The following is a 21,990-nucleotide window of genomic DNA, read 5'->3' on the forward strand; positions in this document are numbered from 1 at the left end:
ATGGTGTAAAAAGGAGGGATTTCCTCTTCCACGACCTCTGTGGAACCAGATAGCCGATTTTCTGCTCTTTCTCAGGAATGTGCAGAAATTAGCAGTCCCTACCATTAAGGGATATAAGAGCATGTTGTCAGCGGTTTTTAGGCACAGAGGCCTGGACCTTTCGGACAACAAAGATATCCATGATCTCTTAAAATCTTTTGAGACTTCGAAGATTCCCCAAACGAGACCGCCTTCATGGAACCTTGACGTAGTTCTTAGGTTCTTAATGTCAAGTCCTTTTGAACCTCTTCAAGCAGCGTCTCTTTGGAACTTGACAAGGAAGGCTCTTTTCCTAACTTCTCTGGCGACGGCGAAGAGAGTTAGTGAAATACAAGCTTTTAGTCATCTAGAAGGATTCAAAGGAGACAATGCTGTCTGCTCTTTGAGCCCAACTTTCTTGGCAAAGAATGAAAATCCTTCTAACCCTTGGCCGAAAAGCTTCGAGATCAAGGTTATGTCAAGTCTGGTGGGCCAAGAACCTGTGCCCTGTGCCCTGTCAGGGCTCTCAAGTTCTATGTGCATAGAACAAAAGAGGTAAGAGGTCCCTCTGGTAATCTCTGGTGCTCTGTGAAGAGAACCAGAATTACTTTATCTAAGAAGGCCGTTGCTTTCTTTCTGAGGGACATCATTAAAGAGGCTCATTCATCTTGCCAGAAGACTGATTTGAGCCTCTTACGAGTGAAAGCTCACGAAGTTAGAGCTGTCGCTACCTCTCTTGCCTTCCAAAAGAACATGTCAATCAAGGACATTCTTGATGGCACCTTTTGGAGGAGCAACTCTGTCTTCGCCTCACATTACCTAAGGGATGTGAGAACGATTTATGAAGACTGTAATTCTCTTGGGCCATACGTTTCTGCAGACACAGTCTTGGGGGCTGGAGGTAGCTCTTTCCCTATCCCTTAGTTAGGTTTAGGTTAGTTTTTATTGTTGTGTTTTTAGGTTGTGGTGAGTCTTGTGTGAAGATCTCCCATCCCTTAGTTTAGTGTTCAAAGGGTCTTTGGATAGTTGGTCAGGTGGTGGTCAGTTGCTTCGTTGCCCTCATATGTATGGCTCGATGGTCTTGTCACGTTGAGGTCACGTCCCCGTTGACAGATCATCCAGAGCGCACCAGCACTACAGGTCTCCACCTGGCTGGCAACTCTGATTAAGCAAAAGCAGGCTTAAGTGACAGTAATCACAGAGTCTACTTTGCTAACAGGTGAGGAACCAAGAGATACATCATCTACTTAATTTAAGTTTCCTACAAATCCTATTCTGTCTCTTCCCACCATCCGAAGGTGGGATTCAGCTATATATATATCTGTCAGGTAAGTGGCATGAACAAAATGTTATTGTTATAATACAATTAAGTTTGTTCATACTTACCTGGCAGATATATATAATTAAAGTGCCCACCCTCCTCCCCTCAGGAGACAGTGGCATTGAATAAAATCAAATGACTAAAGAAAAATGGGAATGGTTCCTGATATCCGCCTCCCAGCGGCGGGAATGGGTACTACCACCTGGCCGCCCACTGCGTGTGCCGCGAGTTTTGAAATTCTGTCGGACTTCAGAAAATACAGCTATATATATATCTGCCAGGTAAGTATGAACAAACTTAATTGTATTATAACAATAACATTTTTCAAATATCAATATTAATGTAAACAGCAATAATATCAATTCATTAAGGGTATCGGCCTGGGGGTTTGGGTTATCATAAACTATCTTAATGAAAATTACAGTGCTAATTTATAGTGTTTTAAGGAATGTATACATAAAATTTTTCTTGAATAAGAGCAATATTTTTTTTTGGTTTTTTAATACATATTTTCTAAAATTTTGAAAGCCCATGCCACCATTATTTATCAGTCAATTTCAAAAATTTAAAAACTAAATACAAGTTCATAGTACAGTGGTCCCCCCGTATTCGCGGGGGATGCGTACCAGACCCCCTGCAAATAGTTAGAATCCGCGAATGTTTGGAACCCCTATAAAAACGCTAAAAACAGTCTATTTTGTTAGTTAAAACTTAAGAAAAACCACTAAAAATTTTCATACTTGGTTTTTTTAATAGTTTTATCACATAAAGTGCATTTTATGATGAAATTGATAACAAAAACCAGGAATTTGTGGATATTTCTCATAGAAAAATACCGCGAATGCGCGAATTTTCCGCAAATAATGCAGGGAAACGTTCCCGAGAGAAATCCGAGAATGTGTGAATCCGCGAATGTGTGAGTCCGCGAATCCGGAGAACGCGAATACGGGGGGTCCACTGTATAGAGAACAAAAACGCAGGAATAAAATTGTCAAATTATGTTTTATTTACTATGAAAAAAATAAAAGTGTATTATATTTACTCAAAAGAATCCAAAATAGTAAACATATAGAATATTCAATCAATATGAAAACCTAAATTTACCCTAATTTGGTTTGCATATTACCAGGTTCATTAACAGATTTTCAAGGATTCTTTTCTGTTCCTTTCATTCAATAAATCGAGAATTTGCGTTGTGTTCATGTATACAATTTAATTTACCATATCCTGTGAGCATGGGTCCTGCAGACCTCATGCCCGCAGGGGTCTTGTAGCACGGCATTACAGCCGGGATGCTGGCAGTTGGTAGCCTGTAAGTGGAAAGATACATGAGTATCAAGTTTGCACTCACAAGGCTACTCTAGTACTCCGCTGCATGCCGGAGTTCGATGAAAAAACGGGCATAACCCCTCCCCTGAGATCCTTTGGGTTAAACAGGTGTGACACAATTATTCCGGTGTACACCGGAGGAGGAAATTCCATAAACCAGAGGTAAACATATATAGGTATATAATAAAATATAACTATAAGGAAATTTCCAACGGAGGACAGGGGAGGGAACCCAAGCTTAAGCTAAATCACTTAAGCTAAACTTAAGCATAGCGAGAATGATACACCGGAGATCGACTCTGAAGCGCGAAGCTGTCCTACGCTACTGGAAGAATGCCCCTAGGGGTAAACGCCGGAGACGATGGAACAACGGATAGCTAAAGGACCTGCTGAAATCATATCCGCTCCGGTGGTTGGCGAAGCCTACCACCCTCCCCACTAACCGATGGGACGCCGGGGTAGAAGAGCCAGAGATCCGTCTGTCGTGAGGAGGTAAAACGAGGAGGGAAGAAATCAGATCCTGTGTACTCCGGGGAGCGCCGGCGCAACCGGAGAGGGGGGAGGCCAACCCCCCAACCCCAAGCCACACCACGGAGCACCCCGAGCGCAAGGGAGAACAGAGGTCACCCCCAGTCTAATGGCCTGTCCAGGCTCCCCTACTCCCTCCGCGTGGGAGAGAGGGAGCGGGCCCGGGTGGAGCGAGCAAGGACAGATCCCACCCCACCCTTCTACTCTATGGCGAGAGAAGAAGGGGGGGGCGAAGGCGACTGGGGACGGGCGTCCAGCGGTACCGCGATCGAGAGTGGACCAAGGTACGATAAAGCAACACAACCGACGTCATCGGTATAAAACGCAAGGGTCTCATGCAACCAAACTGACCAGAATGGTGCAGCAAAACTGTATAAGGATGCAACAAAACTGTTAAGAACAGAATCTACGGTGGACCAAGTAAACAGGACCACTAGAGACCCAGGCTAATGATGCTGGACGCCCAAAGCTAACCATAATCAAGCAAAGACTATTACATCGATAAAATAATAATAATAACGGTAATAATAATGAAAATAGGGGAAAAAACAATGAGTGAAAGAGAAAGTAAGTCCATGAGTGAACGACTGAATCCGAAGAAAAGTCTACCACTCAGAGCTAGCCTAAGCCGATAAGGAGAGCAGTGGCCAGGGTCTGGACAAAGGAAAACACTCAGATGCCTACGCTTAGGTAGAGACATATGCATGCATGAACTAACACCAGGGGTAGGCTAAATCCCCTAAACGATGTAAATAGTATAATCAACAATGTATTTAAATAAAAAGGACTAGAGTAACACGTGAATCAAGTGAAAGGAAAGGTTCCAAGGTATGGGAGACCTCGAACCTAACCGAACACGAGGCGAGGGAACGCCATGCGCCAGACCAGGAACCTGTATTCGCACCTAAAAAACGGTAAAAACAAGTTTCCGGCTGGAACAAACTAAATCCAAACCTTTTCAGGGCACTTAACTTAGCTGCTGCAATAGCTGCTCATTCCATCTCGAAGAATAATAGGGATAATCCACAAAAACACAGAGCAAAAGCAAAGCACGTGTGGTTGCTAGTCCGCTAACTGAAAGGATGGCCACCAGAGGCGCGGCAGTCGACGTGGCGTGGGGTGTAGTGGTAGTAGTTGCCGCCTCGACCTGTGGGTTGGCTCTCTCACTTGGGGATTTTGGTGTGGGAGAATTCTAAATGGTAAGAAGTTCGTGGTAGTGGTCTCACTCGCCCCAGTTACCATACCGACACCCTTCTTTTATTTGGGTGAGCGAGTCAGTTATACGTACTGACATCTTTTTGTTTTGTTTTTCTCTGGTATTTGTTAGCTCATTTACCTTAGAAATAATGAACTAAAGGATTATTTCACTGGGCGACACGAACCAATCGCCCAGAAATAGATTTTTCCTACGTCAAAATCCTTTGTTTGAACAGGAATAGATTATTTATATTTATTACTAACCTTAAAATATTTATTGTAAAGTTTCCTATCCAGCAACCCGAAGAATAGTCTTATTCATTTTACAAATGCCTGCCAGTAACAATATCTATCGTGCATGCATGCCCTTCAATATTATCACCTCAACAAAACACTTATAAAAATCGTAAACTTAGCTGTAGCACATGATGGTAAGATCTCCTCTCGAAGCTGTGTTAATTCCTTCCCCCCTACATTACGAGATACCGTAGGGTAACAATGACCTTCACTGTTAAACAACTGAGTCGGTACTGTCCGATTCTGACTCAAATCAGTCAGAGATGATTGACGGTCCACGCATGCGCAACCCGCATTCGCTAACGACAATCCTTAACAACTCGTTAACGATTGCTTAGAGTCAAACAACCATTGAGTGTATTTTACTCTTCAAAAAACACTCTACACAAAGAAATAGTATATTATTACAAACAATTCAATACAACTTATATCATTTTCTACGCATCTAGCACTGCATAATGTTCATAATATTTTCCTTACAAAATAAAAGATAAATGACTGCTTACTGGTCTTTATTAATGCACTATCGTGATTCCATCTTGAGTCACGATAGTATAGTCCCGAAAAACAAAATAATTATATTAAATAATATATGAAAAAATGTAATACAAATAAAAAAGAAAATTTATCATGTGGAATTATTCCTAAATATTCACTGAATCAAATCCATTCACAAATAGCTGAGAAATTAAGGTTTGAATGTATAAAACTAAAGTTTTGCGAAAAACACAGTCAAAGTCTGTCTTACCGTCACACTCAGAGCTGTCATGAAAAGCTTAGCTGGCACCTGGTCCCCTCTCTTTTTTCAGAGATATTATCCCTCTTAATACAAAATAATGGCAACATGCTCATTTTGGGGGTTTCATAGAGTGCCACTCTACTCATTGTTGCCAGGTTTGCATGGCCTAATGAGCTCGTGCTTTATAGTTATCTGCACCTGATGTTCTTTGCTTTTTTTTCTTGCTTCATGCACTCCTGACATTCTTTTCCTCGTTTCATCTTTTTTATGAAGGGCTCATAGGGATTCTCCTACTGTTCCACAAATATTAGGAAGCAACGTACTTGCTGCATAACCAATGTTATGCTCAGTTGCAGCAACATTAAAAGCAAATGCTACAGTATTCTTCCCATGAAGTTTAGCCTTTGGAGATTTAGCCCATATTTTAGCATTAAAGGCTTCGTTTACGTTTTGCATGCGACCTTTCACACACCTTGTTAAAAGTTCATCCAAGGAAAGTTCCTCAAAAATCTGTTGCACTGGTTTTTTCTGTTCCTCAGAAAGCTGTAGCTTCACCTTCATCACTTTGTGACTCCTCAGTGTCACATTTTTTGCTAAGTCACAATTGTAAAAGCATCAACTCTTTTCCCCTCCAGGACAGTATGAGTGATCATGATTTTCATCATTACTAGTTAAATGCATAAGAATTGCCATTATTTTCTTCTTCATGGCAGCTACAGGGTCAATAGGATCTTTAGCCCCAGTTCTTATTGCCATACCAAAATATTTTCCAATCTTCAATACTGTACTGTCACTTAGTTTATGTATTCCACCCAATTCACTCCTAAACAGAACTTTGTTTGTAGCTGTTATAACTTTGGTTACATATTTTTTCTTTAAGGCCATTAGACGGTATACAATTCTCTTTTGGACATGGTCGAGACACTCCTCCTTTGTCACTGGGCATGAAGTGCCATAAGCACCAGTGCCATCATTCATACTATACATACAGCTTTATATGCTGCTGAATCACCATCTCCCACAAACACTTTATACCTGAATTTTCTATGCAATGAGTGTTTCCAGACTGCTACAGCACCACTAGTTCCATGTTCCCTGACGGTTGATCAAAATTTTTCTTGCAATTTCCTGATTGCTTATGATTTTCACAAGCTTCTTCATATTGTTCTTTGGTTATTTTTTCATTTTTTAATTTGTTGTTCAAAGTCACACATGCATTACAATTTTTACTGAATATTTCCCCGTCTGTAATAAAACCTGTGTAGGCCTCTGTAAGAACTCCTACACCAATGAGAGATTGATGCCCCCTTTTCATCCATGTGCCATCGTAAATCACTTCAATGTCCAAGACTCCGTTTTCATCAGGCTTTACACCAATGCTTTCATAAAAAGAAAAGATTGCCTTGTCAACTTCTTTTAATGTTTCCTTGTTTTTCATGTCTGCAAGTTGTTCCATATATTTCTTGTACCTCTGATGAGCACTGTTGGCTAAGTTTTTGGCACCCAAGGACCTACATGCATTATTTACAGAAGCCAACCCTCCCCCATTTAGCATGTTTTGGTAAACAAATGCAGCTGTTGTTTCACCGATATTTTTAGTGTTCATATTTTCACACCCCTTCACTTTATTAGGTTGAGTCACTATTGGTTCTTCACACTTGCATTTCAAAATAACTTTAATATCAAAACCATTTTCTACAACATCAAGTTTTTGGGACCCACCAGTCATCACACGTCATTTTCCTAAATAATTCTCTCAGGTTTTTCAGTGGTAATGAAATTACTATCTTATTTTTGTTGTTTGCAATGTTGTCTAATTTATCAACTATATTGTTCATGTATGTGCTCAGTATGCTATTTCGTAATTCATATGTGATAGTATTTTAAAGATATACTACAAGAACCTTTCCATTTCACTCTTTCAAATACAGATAACTCTCTCTCTCTCTCTTTCTTTTTTACTGAGATGAGAGAATTTCTATGGTACATGTGTAAATGTTTATTAATATTTTCACATAATAATAATAATATAACTAATTTCAAAATTCATGTGTGATAGTATTTTAAAGAAATACAATAATTGATCAATTTCACTCTTTTAAATAAGGATAACTCTCTCTCTCTCTCCACATGAGATACGCATGTCATAGTGGTAATTCTCGCCCTCTGTTAGGCATGGAATTTTATGTATACAGTATATTTTTAAGGGTATTACTACATTTTATGATAAAGATTTATAATATACAGTTCTAGTTTTCAAATAATATTAAGTTTAATGAGATTAAACAATAACCTCTCTCTCTCTCTCTCTCTCTCTCTCTCTCTCTCACTTCCGTATGATTATTTATTTTGTAATATAAATAAATGATTTATCTTATAACTAATTTTCAAATGTTGATGAGATTAATAAGAACATAGCAATTCCCAGTCTTTTCATCCACTCAGAGGAAGGAGGGTGGGGGAGTAAATGACAGTTTGATATATGTATTGGCGGAGGGGAAGGAGTCCGAGTTTAGGAGTTGATTCTCTCTCTCTCTCTCTCTCTCTCTCTCCTCGCTCTCTCTCTCTCTCGCTCTCTCTCATCTCTCTCTCTCTCTCTCCTCTCTCTACTCTCTCTGTCTTCTTATCTCTCTCCCTTCCCCTCTCTTCTCTATTAGTTATTCTCTCTGTCTCAGGAATAATTCATAATTTCATTCTTGATGGTCAGATATATGATGTTGCCATTCAATGGTCTCTCTCTTTCTCTGTGTTATTGGCTGTAGGTAAACATTTTTAATGGAAAATGTTTAAGATGACTTTGAAATGATATTAATAATATAACCTCAAAGATTGATACAATAATAGGTTAGAGGTTAGTAATTTTAGGTATATTTGAAGTAGGATGTTATATAAGGTATATATTTGGTATCTGAACTTTCAAGATAGGCAGTTATAAGCCTTTATAGTGGTGGTTCTAACTATTCAGGGGGTGTCTGGTACACATCCCCTGCGAATAGGGGGGAACACTGTATTCACACATTTCCTGTTTTTATTTTGTATTTTTTAATTTCATCATGAAATGCACTTTTTGTGATAAAATTATTAATAAGCCAGGTATAAAAATTGTTAGCGGATTTTTATTGAGTTCTAACTAACAAAATAGGCCATTTTAAGTGTTTTTATAGGGGTTCCAACTACTCGCGGGTTCTAACTATTCGGGTACGCATCCTTGCGAATATGGGGAGACCACTGTAGTTGCATCATATACACACCCTACTACAGGCAGTCCCCAGTTATCAGTGGAGGTTTCATTCCAGCAGCATGACAATAAGTGAAAATCGATGATAACCGGACATTGGGGCCATTGTTGGGTATGTATCGGTGCTGTTAAGCGCAAACCGTTGCATATTGGTGCCAAAAATCTCCAATTTTTGTCACGAGACAAGCCCCATAAAACTGGATCACCAATAACAAGGGACTGCCTGTATCTTATTTTCAAGACAGCAGTCATGCCCATATTTTTTTGAGCTGTTGCTGTGATTTTGTGTTGATACAGTTTTATTTTTTATCAACTGGAAGTGTACATGCTATATAAAAAAAGCAATAATCAGGTACACCATAAACTTAAAAAAAAGCAGAAGACTTAATGTATGTTTAAATTTTTAAATCTCTGACCATAAATGACCAAAGAAATAAGAGTAACAAAATAGTAAAAGTTAAAAGTTAAAAAAATATACAGTCCGGTCCCGAATTGAATTATGTGTTCGAATTGTGTGATTCCCCTTTTATGCGGTCGCTAGTTCTCAAAAATAGATTTTCTGTATCTGCGAAGTTGTTCAAAGTCTGCGAGTCACACGCCGCAAAATGTATCAAATCTATTGTCTTTTCAAGTATTTTAGGTTTTTTTTTTTTGGGGGGGGGTTGCTGGTATCTGAGAGAAGGGGTTGGGGAATGCTTGGAGGAAAAAACTATTATTCCTCCAAGGAGGAGTGCGAGAGAAAGATTTCTTGCTCGGCCATTAGCTAAGACGGAAGGCTCTGCCTCACGCATTTGTAACGTCATAGCGCAGTGTGTATGAATGATCGGTATCATCACCATCGTCATACGTATTATTCAGATCTGCGAATTGTACTCTGAATGAAATGATCGGTATCATTATCATCGCCATAGGTATTATTCAGATCTGTGAAGTGTATTCTGAAGGCTTCTGCTCAGCCATGAGCTAAGGGAGAAGGCTCCGCCTCGCGCATTTTTTTTTTCCATCTACGACATCATAGTGCAGTGTGTATGAATGATCAGTATCATCATCATCGTCATACATATTATTCAGAGCTGCTTAGTTTATTCTGATCATCCGCATCATGTATGCATCTGCCTAGAAGCCGAAGAGGAAGACCTATTTTCTCGAAACTAAAAAGCTTGCCCTTAAATTAAAGACGAAGGAAGGAGCAACTTCCATTTTGGCAGCAGTCGACAACTTGAAATCCGTCATTGCTGAACATGAAGTAAGAAATTTTTTTTCTAGGTTAACTTGTTTTGACTAGCTTTTGGCATTTTTTTCTAATTTTGAAATAGGTTTTAATGAAAAGGACTAGTAAAAGTGATTGAGAGAGAGAGAGAGAGAGAGAGAGAGAGAGAGAGAGAGAGAGAGAGAGAGAGAGAGAGAGAGCCTAACGGGAGTGAAGACACGTGATCCGCTGGTCCCCGAAACCTCAAATGGTTCACAAAGCCTTTCTTCTGCTAACTCTTCATGGAGGATTTGAAGGTTTTTTGGGAGAGGATATGTAGAGGAAATTCAATCCAAAAGGTTTTTTTAAAGGAAATGACTGTATCGTACAGTACACTTGCACCCAGTGGTGGCATTGTTTACGTTTGGGAGTTTTCACCATCCTGTGTGTAATTTTAAACTTTTTTAAGTTATTAAAACCTTTTTAATGTTTTATTTATCCAGAACAATTTCACATTAGACAAAATTACAGTATAGTACATAGAAAGTATTGAAAATAGGTAGTATATAAAAAGTTTGACTGGGTAAGTTGCCGTTTGCCTTGGCCCTAATGAATTTTTCCAATAAGGTATGTGTTTCGAAATCTGAGAATTTCTTATTCTGCGAGGCCATGGATTGACCAAATTCTCACATAATTGGGGACCGTACTGTACTGTATTGGAAATGTATAAAAACTTTATTCTAAAAACAGTTTTAGAATACTGAGGTGCAGTTAGGTTCACACCCTGAGCAATCCAGAAATCATTAACAAAACTGTCTTTGTGTGAGAACCTGGTCCTCCATGCCCCAGTGGGGGCCAGGCTACATCTCTTCTGGGAGAGAGAGAGTATGAAAGGGAAGGATCAGTGGGCAGTGAGAGTACTTGGCCCTCTCAAAGTAAGTTGCCTCGCTCATCAGCAAGGGGGCCATAGAGGTAGTAAAGAACGTCGATTCGAAGGGATTCTACAGCCATCTTTTCATGCTCAAAGCTTCAGGAGGGTGGAGACCTGTGCTTGACATAAGTGCGCGTTGAACGTTTTCATAAAAAAGACAAAATTCAGGACAGAGTCTACACAATCTGTCCTTGCATCCATCAGTCAGGGAGACGGTATGGTCGCTCTGGACAAGCAAGACGTACTTTCATATCCCCAATCACGTGCATTCAGGGAAGTACCTCAGGTTTGTGTACAAAGGTCAAGTTTTTCAGTTTTGAGCACGCACCATGTTTAGGACTCCACTGCCCCACACGTATTCACACATGTACTCTCTCCCCTGGCAGGATGGTTCCATCTAGCAAGAGATAAATGGAACGTTGCATGAAGGACCTACAGAAGACACTCCTTATGGCTCAGGACCTAGGCTAATTGCTGAACCTCTAGAAATCTCAGCTGAATCCAACTTAGAGTATTCTCTATTTGGGGATTCAGAGTTTTCAGCCCCTTATTTTGAGACCACCTTGACGTGGTGAGGGGGCTCTCGAACCTCAGGAATTTTTTCCTATGTTCGAACTCAATAGTCCTATACATATAACATTATATATTTTTGGGTTAATGGACTTTTCCATTTTTGACAAAATTTTTGAAATTAAATAAATAAGAAAACATATCATGGCTTAACATGGAGTTAAATCCAAAGCTAAATAGTGAGAACTGTGGCAGATCCATCATCTACTTCACAATGTTCGGACCTGTTTTTCAGGCGGACTATTCTGTGGAGCTGTACCACAGATTCCAGGGGGGGCACTGGTTCTAGGAATAGAACTCTTGGCATTCTATCTGGTTTGTCCATAATGTGATTAGGATGGGGATAATTGTATTATCGTAATAGTAGTATGGCCCAAGTGTAACAAGAACCTGTTTGCTAGGACAGAGTACAGGCAGTCCCCGGGTTACGACAGAGTTTCTGTTCTTGAGATGCATCGTAAGCTGAAAATTGTCGTAAGCCAGAACATTGTCAAAAATCCTAAGAAAACCTGACTTTTAATGCTTTGGGTGCATTCAAAACTATGTAAACTGCATTCTTATTGCATTTTTTCATTAAAAAAAACCCTTCAAATATTGATTATTTTGCATTTTTGGTGTCATATTTCTTCTGCCAGATCAGCGTTGTAGGTGGCATAACCCTGGAACATGCATCGTAACCCAGGAAATAATTTCTGATGAATATAATTGAAAAGAGCCTTAACCTCGGAACGTTGTAAGCCGAACCCGTCATAACCCGGGGACTGCCCAGGGTTACGACGGGTTTGGCTTACGATGTTCCAAGGTTAAGGTGCTTTTCAATTATATTCATCAGAAATTATTTCCAGGGTTACGACGCATGTGCCAGGGTTACAGCGCCTACACCGCTCATCTGGCAGAAGAAATATGACACCAAAAATCCAAAATAATCAATATTTGAAGGTTTTTTTGATGAAATATGCAATAAGAATGCAGTTTACATACTTTTGAATGCATCCAAAGCATTAAAAGTAAGGTTTTCTTAGGATTTTTTATGATGTTCCGGCTTACGACGATTTTCGGCTTACAATGTGTCTCAAGAACGGAACCCCCATCGTAATCCGGGGACTGCCTGTAATCATGTTACGCCATCCCCTTTTGGGATAGGGTAGGGATGCGGACATTTGGGAGTCATTTCTCACTTGTGCCATTTGCGGAAGATTTAACTTCGCAAAGGACCAAGGATATCTTTTCAAGATTTTTTTTTTTTTATCTCAAATATGTTTATGATTACTGAACTTAATGATTTGAGTACCCCTGGGCCCCATGATGGAAAAACTCCGGCATAGTTGATGACTATTGACACATCACTCCCGAATTTCCTTGGTACAGCCTCAAACAATGTTAAGTGCTATAAATGCTACGAAGGAACTCCCTGTTCCAAGTGAAGTAGCAGAGCCAGAAAACCAATTAGGGAAACAAACAAAAATCAATTGGTAAACTCCAATATCATAACAATGGAACCACATACATATACGAAACATCTTTTCAAGAGATGTTTCAACATCACCGATACCACAAACCTCACCTTGCGTGAATTTTGGAAGGAGCATTTCAATGTTGTGATATGCATCCGACTCATCAATCAAGCTTGACCGGAGTTTTCGAGGTGAATCTTGAATTCTTCATGGAGGAAACTCTGGCCTGATGCTGTATCCGCCCAAGACTTCGAGGGATTCGACGTGGGCGAAGCTGGTGCTACAGATTCAGGAACAGTTGACGATCCTGAAACTGTTTCGCAACCAGATCTTGACGAGATCGTTGTACTTGGCAAGTCCATGGGGCTAGTCGTCGACAAGGACGGCATCAATGACCTTCTCGAGGAGCACCAAGAGGAGCTTACGACGGATGACGTGAAGGAGTTGGAGGCCATGCAACATAACGTCGTTCAAGAAGAGTTCTCTAGCAGCAGCGAGGAGGAGGACGACGACCCTATGACAACGGCAGAAATTAAGGATGCTCTAGCTGCTTTTCATAAGGTGCAATCATTTGTAGAAAAGAGACACCCCGAAAAGGCTTACACAGGTCGTATGCTTGCGCAGTTCGATGACGTTTGCTTGAGCCGTTTCAGGAACATTGTGAAAAGTAGGCAGAAGCAATCTTCCTTGGATAGTTATTTTTTAAAGAGGCGTTTAGTAGGAGTAAGCAAAAAGGAAGATCCAATTGATACTACAAAAAAACAGAAAGTTGAAAGTGGTGAAGAAATTGAAATTTTGTTTTAAAAAAAATGGAAAAATAAAAAGAAAAAAAAATTTAATTTTAAGTTTTTTGTAAAGTTAAGTGTTACAGTTTTGTTAATGTGTTTTGTTTAGTTAAGTGTACGTACTATAAGAAGTTTTCTGCCATTTGTCCTCCTCCTCTGTCGCCACTTTTGGAGATAGCCTCACTCGAAAGGTAAGGTTCCACATTCTACTACATACGTACGTACGTACAGTATTTCTTGTATACCATGTACACTAATACACTTTATTTACAGGTACGTACATATTAGTACTAGTACGTATTAAGTTAGGTATTGAATGGTCCAAATTGTTGTAGTATTTCATTGTTTATTGGTCAATTTAGCTTTATTATAAAATTTACTAGGGCTTGGAATGGATAGGCATTTTACATATAAAATGCGGTTCAAGATATGAAAAGCTCATGATACGAAGGCCGCCTCGGAACGGATTAATTTCGTATGTCGAGGTACCACTGTACACAATTACCCTCAATCCCAATCAAACAGCCAGCATCTGGACAGGAAAGAATCAATTAATCACTCTTTACAATTCTCAACAAATAATGCTAATGAAAATCATACCATTAAAGCAAACCAAAATATAACTATCACTCCCCAACCATCCACAAGACCCAAATATTCCACTAACAACAACAAAACAAATAACTCCTCAAACCAACAGACCTTATCACTACAGAAAAGGACCAATAGAATTACAAAACCAGAAATTTCTAAAGCTAGATTAAATACTTCTGAACCAATAACTAACATCACCAAACATGCTTCGTCTTGTGGTTGTAATGAGTGCTTCGTAGGTACATATAACCAACTAACCACCAAGACAGAGGACACAATATGAAATTGTATGGACATTTTTATTGAACTAAGGAAATGCCAACATGAGAATGAATTATGTTCTGAATCCTTAAAATACAAAAAGGAAATTATAAAATAAAAAATAGACATTAATATTCAATTATGAAAAACAAACAACTGCTGAATCTAATAACCATAATACAAATACAACAATTAAAAAACCACAAATAAATTCAAATACATATAAACTTCGAGGCAAAGTAAAATCAGCAATCAATTTACAGAATTTAACACCAATTCCTCCCAATATTGGAATATAAAATTATTCAATGGAATATAAATGGCCTCTTAACCCAACTACATCTAGATGAATTACAAAGAATCCTACGAGACCACAACCCAATATGTATACATATGCCTACAACACACAGGATCTAACCCCAGAAACATTTGACAGTACAAAATTGCTTGTTATTCGCCAACTGATGGAAAACTAGGCACAGCAATATATGTTCATAATAATATCACCTATAAACTTTTAAACATACCATCTTTATCATACCAGAAAACAGCTATCGAATTATATATGCCGGACAAAAATATGATCACAATTTGTAACTTATACAACCAACCAAATTCTAGCTCGAATTTCAGTGATCTACCAGCATTAATTAATAATCTACACATGAACCCCTACTTATAGTAGGAGATTTTAATGCTCATAGTCCCCTTTGGGACAACAGTCACCCTGCTGACACACCAGGAACAAACATAGAGAAATATGTATTGGAGCATGACAAATGCTGCCTAAATGGAAGTGATGTGCCAACTCTTCTCCAATACCCACTTAACCTTTTCTTCAGTAGATAATTTGCTGTGCTCAGTCGACTTAGCTGAAAGACTAGAGTGGAATGTCCTGGATGACTCGTATACCAATGATCACTTTCCCATAGTCCTTAATTATTTAAATAATAATTTAATATTGCCACCTGTAAAATATAATATCCAAAAAGCAGATTGGGACATTTACAATCTACATACCAGAAATATACCACCATTTCCGCATAACCAAAACCACAATGCAGTATGTGAATTCTTTACAGATTTCATAAATACTGCTGATAAAAGCATACCTAAAACAAGGCCACATCCAAATAAATCCCCTATCCCATGGTGGACTCTAACCTTAGCAACTTTAAGCAAAATCAAACAAGTATTAAGTCAAAATCTTAGCAGACTTAAGACACGGCTCAAAGCCCTCAACAAATTGCCATGCCATACAAATATACTAAACAAGATAGTGGTCATCAACATAATTAATTATATTAAACCTTTATATAACAAATATAATGCCAAATTTCAAAAACTTGTAATATCTGAGAAAATATTATCATGGAAAAATTACTGTATGTATCAAGCTTGTCAGCAAATACATCTATGAAAGATATTTGGCAAAAAAATAAGGAAAATTAATGGAAAATATATAAGACACCCAAAAAGTGCAATAAACCTAAATGGGAAACTATATCATGACCCATATGAAATCTTGAATATAATAGGGGAAACACTTTGAAAACATAAGTGCCTACTCCAATCTAAATGAACATTTTCAAAATTTAAGAACACAGGAAAAATACTATACTCAATTTTGAAACTATTAAAGATCTAGAATGGGTGAATTATACAATGCTCTAGATTCATGTCATCCATCAGTCCCAGGCTATGATAAAATACCATTCAAAATTATACAAAGACTAGCCCCCATTGCCAAATCACATTTACTAAAATTTTGTAACACCATCTGAATGAAACGCATTTTTCCAGATAAATGGAAACATGCTATCATTATCCCAGTAAACAAGCCTGGAAAAGATTCAAGTAATCCATCCAATTATGGACCTATATCTTTGATAAGCTGTCCATGTAAAATACTAGAAAAAGTGGTTAATTCACAACTAACATGTCATAACTAAAAATTCAATTCTAACACCAACGCAATCAGGATCAATAGCTGGTCAATCAACCCTTGAACCACTAACCTGTCTAGAAGATCATATCAAAAAAGAATTTGATCAGAAAAAATTAACAGTGGCAATATTTTTTGACATAGAAAAAGCATATGATATAACATGGAGACTCGGTATCATGCAAAAACTTCACTCTGAAGGTATAAGGGCCCATTTACCTATTTTTATTAACAATTTTCTATCGGATAGAACTTTCCAAATTTGAATAGTAAATTCTTATTCAAATGTTTATGAATTGAAGGAAGGAATCCCCCAAGGCAGTGTAAGCTGTACTCTATTTGCTTTAGTAATCAATGATATTACAATAAGTTTACCAAAAGGAGTTAAAAACAGCTTGTATGTTGATGACTTTGCCATTTATTATACAAGTAGCGCTCTAAGACATGCCCAAAGAATCCTCAATACAGCCATCAGTAATATCACCAACTGAGCAAATTCAGTAGGATTCCAATTTTCAATATATAAAACAAATGCAATAATTTTCTATAAGGATGAAAGATGGTTAAAATAACAAACAAACAAGCTTTATCTTTATATGTAATGCCAAAATTAAATTTTGCACAAATGTTAAATATACTTAGGAATGGTGTTTGATCAGCACCTGAACTGGAAAGCACACCTCAAATATATTAAAGCAAAAGGCATAAAACCCCTAGCCATATTGAAAAAACTATCACATACCAAATGGAGAACTGGACATAACACCATGCTGATGTTACATAAAGCAACAGTACTATCTATAATAGATTATTGTTGCCCAATAATATTCATCTGCCACAGAAGCTACATTTAAAACACTAGATGCACTGCATCATGAAGGAATATGTTTGTGCACGGGAGCATTTCGATCATCCACAATAAACTCCTTGCTAGTAGAAGCAGGTATATTACCCCTTAAACATCACCGCAATTTGATAACTATGTGAAGGGGCCTTTCCTTTCAAGCAGGAACATCTGCTGCTGCTACATGCTTTCTGAATTATAATCTAAGATTAGAAAACCATAATATTTAATGAATTCACATTATATTAAACCAATTTTCCATCCAGCAATGGAATTCCCACCACCCTGGACTTTGAAAAAAGTAAAAATATGTACTGCTCTATCATATCTTCCAAAAAGAAATTTGGCAAACACAGAAATGTACCGCCAACATGCGTTGGAGTGCGTCAGAAGAAAGGGAGATCAACTTATGATCTATATAGATGGATCAAAAAACAACACTAGAGTAGGAGCTTCAGCATTCTCAAAAGATAAGTTAGTTAAGATAAGTCTTCCCCCCAATATCATCAGTATGCACAGCTGAACTCGCAGCCATACGAATAGCACTTAAACATAGTATCTGAGAAGAGAGCAATTTCCACCATAATTTTCAGTGACTCACAAAGTGCAATTGATGCAATAAACAAGTACAAGTCTACAAATCACCTTGTACAAGAAATCCAAATAAAAATACACCAACTTCTTCAATCAGGACTATTAATAAAAATATGTTGGATTCCAGAATGTGGAAATTGAGGGAAACGAAAAAGCAGATACAGCTGCCAAATTAGCTTGCACTATTCCATCAACAATGACACATTCCCCAGTAGTATCAGACTGGGTAACCTCAATTAAGCCTCTAATATATCAAGACTGGCAAATAGAGTGGACATCAGTGCCATCTACAAACAAACTGAGAAATATAGAAAGCGAAGTTAATTCATGGATGTCATCATCTCAAAAAGATAAAGCTAAAGAAGTGTTACTGACAAGACTATGTATAGGCCATACTAGATTTTCACACAATCATTTGATGTCAAATTATCATCCAGACCCAATGAAATGTTGTACATGCCAGACACCAATGACTGTCCAACACTTTAGTTGATTGTCCAATTTGGAACCATCAAAGAAACTTATATTTTAGAAACATGACATTAAAAGGCATTCTTGCTGAAGGCAAAGATTTTGTATTTAATAGCATCATCATGTTCCTAAGTAAAACCAGTTTCCTAAATAAAGTCTAAATTAATTTTTTTTCAGGATTAATTCCTGAAAACCAGCCCAAGAAGAGCCGTTGTTAGGCTCAGAGGTCTGGATAAACTAATCCTTTATAATAATAATAACTGAGGTTTCAGGCTTCTCCATCCTCCAAGAGGAAAGTCGTTCTATTCCTTTCCCTTTGCTCTTGCTTCGCCACTCAATGGATGAGTCTCCTGGGCACCTTAGTCTCCATGGAGCAGTTTGTAAGACCAGGGAGACTGCATATGAGACCTCTGCATTTTTATCTCAAAGCTTGCTGGGATTGGAAGGTACACCAAGACCATCACTTCTTTCCACCAACTTCAGAGATAAAGGAGGAGGATGTGTGTTGGTGGAGGTCCAAAAGAAAGTTGACAGAAGGAAAATCCTCCACCTGGTGAGCCCCAACCTAGACTTCTTCTCTGATGCATAAGATCTGGGTTGAAGGGCTCTCCTCGGAAACAAAAAAGTCTCTGGCAAGTGGTCCCCGCAGGAGAAAGGGTTTCACATCAACATAAGGGAGTTGAAAGCAGTCCACTTAAGACCACAGCACTTTGCAACAGAGGTCTGCAACTAACGGTAATGATCAATGCAGACAACACCACTGCATTGGCCTACATAAAGTATCAAGGGGGGACTTATTCGTTTTCTCTTTCTGTTGGGCAGAGCAGAACAGGACCAAGTTGGTCATGAGGTTCATTCACAGGAATTGCAATGTTTTAGCGTATGAGTTAAATCACCAGAAGTAGATCCTCCATACGAAATGGACCCTGGACCGTTGCATCTGTGCAGGTCTCTGGAGTCTATGGGGGAAACCAACCCTAGACTTATTCACTACCCCTAAAAACCACTGTCTGCCTCTGTTTTGCTCCCCTTTTCCAGATCCTCTAGCTTGGGCAACAGATGCGATTATTCAAGATTGGTCCAGTCTGGATCTTAGGATTTCATCAATTTGGGATGGTAAGGGAGGTGCTGAAGAAGTTTCACTCCCATCACAATGTCAGAATTACTTGTGGGTCCTTTCTGCAATCAGGAGTGGTTTCCAAATCTTCTCGATCTCCTGGTAGATTTTCCAAGGCTCTGCCTACAATTCCAGTCTTCTCAGACAGCCCCACTTCAGGAGGTTCCACCAATGTCTATCCACTTAGCCCCTGACAGGCTTTCAACTGTCAGTAAGTTTGTCCAAGTGGAAGGATTTTCACTCTGAAATGAAGATCTGCTTTTCTCAGGAGACATGGCGTGTTCCCTTTCCTTGGATTTTTTTTTAGCAAAGAATGAGAACCTATCACAGTCTTGGCTGGATTCTTTCACAATAAAAAATTAAACAGATATTCTAGGAACAGAAGAGGAGGAAAGAGTCCTGTGCCCAGTGATAGCCCTTAGGCTATTACCTACAACGAGCAAAGAAGATTGGATTTCAGTTTGGTAACTTGCGGTGCTCTGTGAAAAATCCCTCTAGATCCATGTTGAAGGGATCTCATTTTAGAGGCGCACTCCCAGATAGCGGAGAATGACTTACAAATCTTGAAAATTAGAGCGCACAATGTTGCAGCAGTTGCTACATCAGTAGCTTTTAGGCACAACCTATTCCTTTCCTCCATACTGCAAGCAACTTACTGGAAGTGCAGATCAGTGGTTCTGATACATTATCTATAGGACATACAAATGATATATGAGAATTGTAGTACGTATTTTAGGATTGGTGTCCATAGCTGGGGAGTGTTGGGTGAGAAAGTGTAGGAAGTGTTCCTTTCGTATTTCTATCTCTCGCCTTAAAACACTGTTGAGTTCTAGGGGAGCCTGGGGGGTACAACATACCTGGAGTGCCCACCAATTTTAATGTTGGGCAATAGTCATGTTTCTAATGATTTGGTGTAAGTCACAAAGTTGTTTGGTAGGCAGCCATGATTATTGGGGAGGTTCCATTTCCAACAGCATGACGGTAAGCAAAAATCGCTTATAAGCGAAAATCAGGAAGGCACTTATTGTTGACGATAATTGAACATCGGCACTTCTGTTAGGTATAGCTATCAGCACTGATTATCAGCACTGATCAGTGTATGTTGGCACCACAATAACGACAAGAATCCTATCATTCCTGGAGTTTACGAAATCCCCTGTCAAGATTGTAAGGGAAAATATTTTAGGGAAAGTGGAAGAGGACTACCAACCAAATTAGAACACAAATGCGCATAGGCATTTCATGCCCAAAACAAAGCCAGTCTTCCATGCCTTCAACAACAACCATAGACTGAATTGGGATGGAGCTAACATAGTTTATAAAAATAAAAATGTCCACACAGGAAGACTGGTGGAAGGTGCCGCCATAAACTTAAAATCTTCTTATGGTAACAAGTTGTTTGTTGGTGAAGGCCCACCCATTAGTCAGTTATTATATTCATACAAACTTTGTTAAAAATTTTAATTTCAAGACAAGCTCGGTTTTTTACCTCTGCCTCTTGCTGCCTCCTCTTCTGCTCTCCTCCCTCAGACAGGATACAACACCAGGGACCTTATGTTTAGCGACCTTACAGCCTCGCCACAAGGGGAGCACCATGTAGCTTCATCAGAGCCCACAAGACATTCTGGTAGAATAGCAAACAGTAATATGAATAGTAACAACAGAATTACCTAGTTGGGCTGTTGCCTACTTCCTTCATTTGTGTTCTTCATTGTGGAATTGTACTACCACTGACTCTTGTCCTGCTCAGAAGCTTACCTCAACAAATTTTTAAAGTCACAATGTTCACTTGACTGAGGATGAACCTAGCACATGGAAAACTGTGCCCACAATTATTATTATTAATAATTGTAGTAGTATTTGGAAATTAGTACTTATTAGGTAAACTATTTATTTATCATGCAAAACAAATAAACATATACCATAAAAATTCTCTCATCTCAGTAACAGAAAATGAGAGAATTATTATTATTATATAATATTATTTAATTTACACATAAAATCTTGCAAACTTACAAATTACATAAAAATTAAGGATAAACATTTTTGCAAGGTTTCTTGAGGATTCACAAATGTTTGTGTGTGTGTGCAAAACTCGTGTATGACAATTAGTTAGGTTCCATTGAAGAAAAGTTTGCATGTCTGGGAATTCATGCAACCTGAATCATCCAAGTTTGCGGTATTACTGTACATGTGTTCGTGTACACAGTGCTTGTTCTTTGTCTGCTATCAACATGCATTCAGTCGCTTTCTTGAGCTCTCCCTTAGTCAACTGCCATCTCTAGCTGCATCACAAGTCTGCCTCTGGTAATGGCTATGTAGCATTTGTTTGCTTTCCTAGTTCTTTTTCCCTTAATTGGTGGTCCTTTCCTTGTACTTTTCAGGATCTTTGTCGATAGAGATGAGTTTTTACTTTCCAAGCTGTTATCAACCACATACAGTCCTCTACACTGTGAATTCCTCTTCCTCCTTTACTTCTTTGTAAGTGGAACCTTACCACACTTGGTGTTGGATGTAAAGGTTTACTGATGGTCATCAGGTTCCTTGTTTTTCTGCCCCTGTTTTCTA

General features: G+C 38.7%; 1 protein-coding gene across 3 annotated transcripts in view; it reads left to right on the forward strand.

The window, feature by feature from the left end:
* The window catches only part of LOC135221943 (uncharacterized), a 181,658-nt gene that overhangs the window by 97,557 nt on the left and 62,111 nt on the right, over window positions 1-21,990 (forward strand). The window lies entirely within an intron of this gene.

The sequence above is a fragment of the Macrobrachium nipponense genome, chromosome 3, assembly GCF_015104395.2.
Source record: "Macrobrachium nipponense isolate FS-2020 chromosome 3, ASM1510439v2, whole genome shotgun sequence".
Classification (NCBI taxonomy): domain Eukaryota; kingdom Metazoa; phylum Arthropoda; class Malacostraca; order Decapoda; family Palaemonidae; genus Macrobrachium; species Macrobrachium nipponense.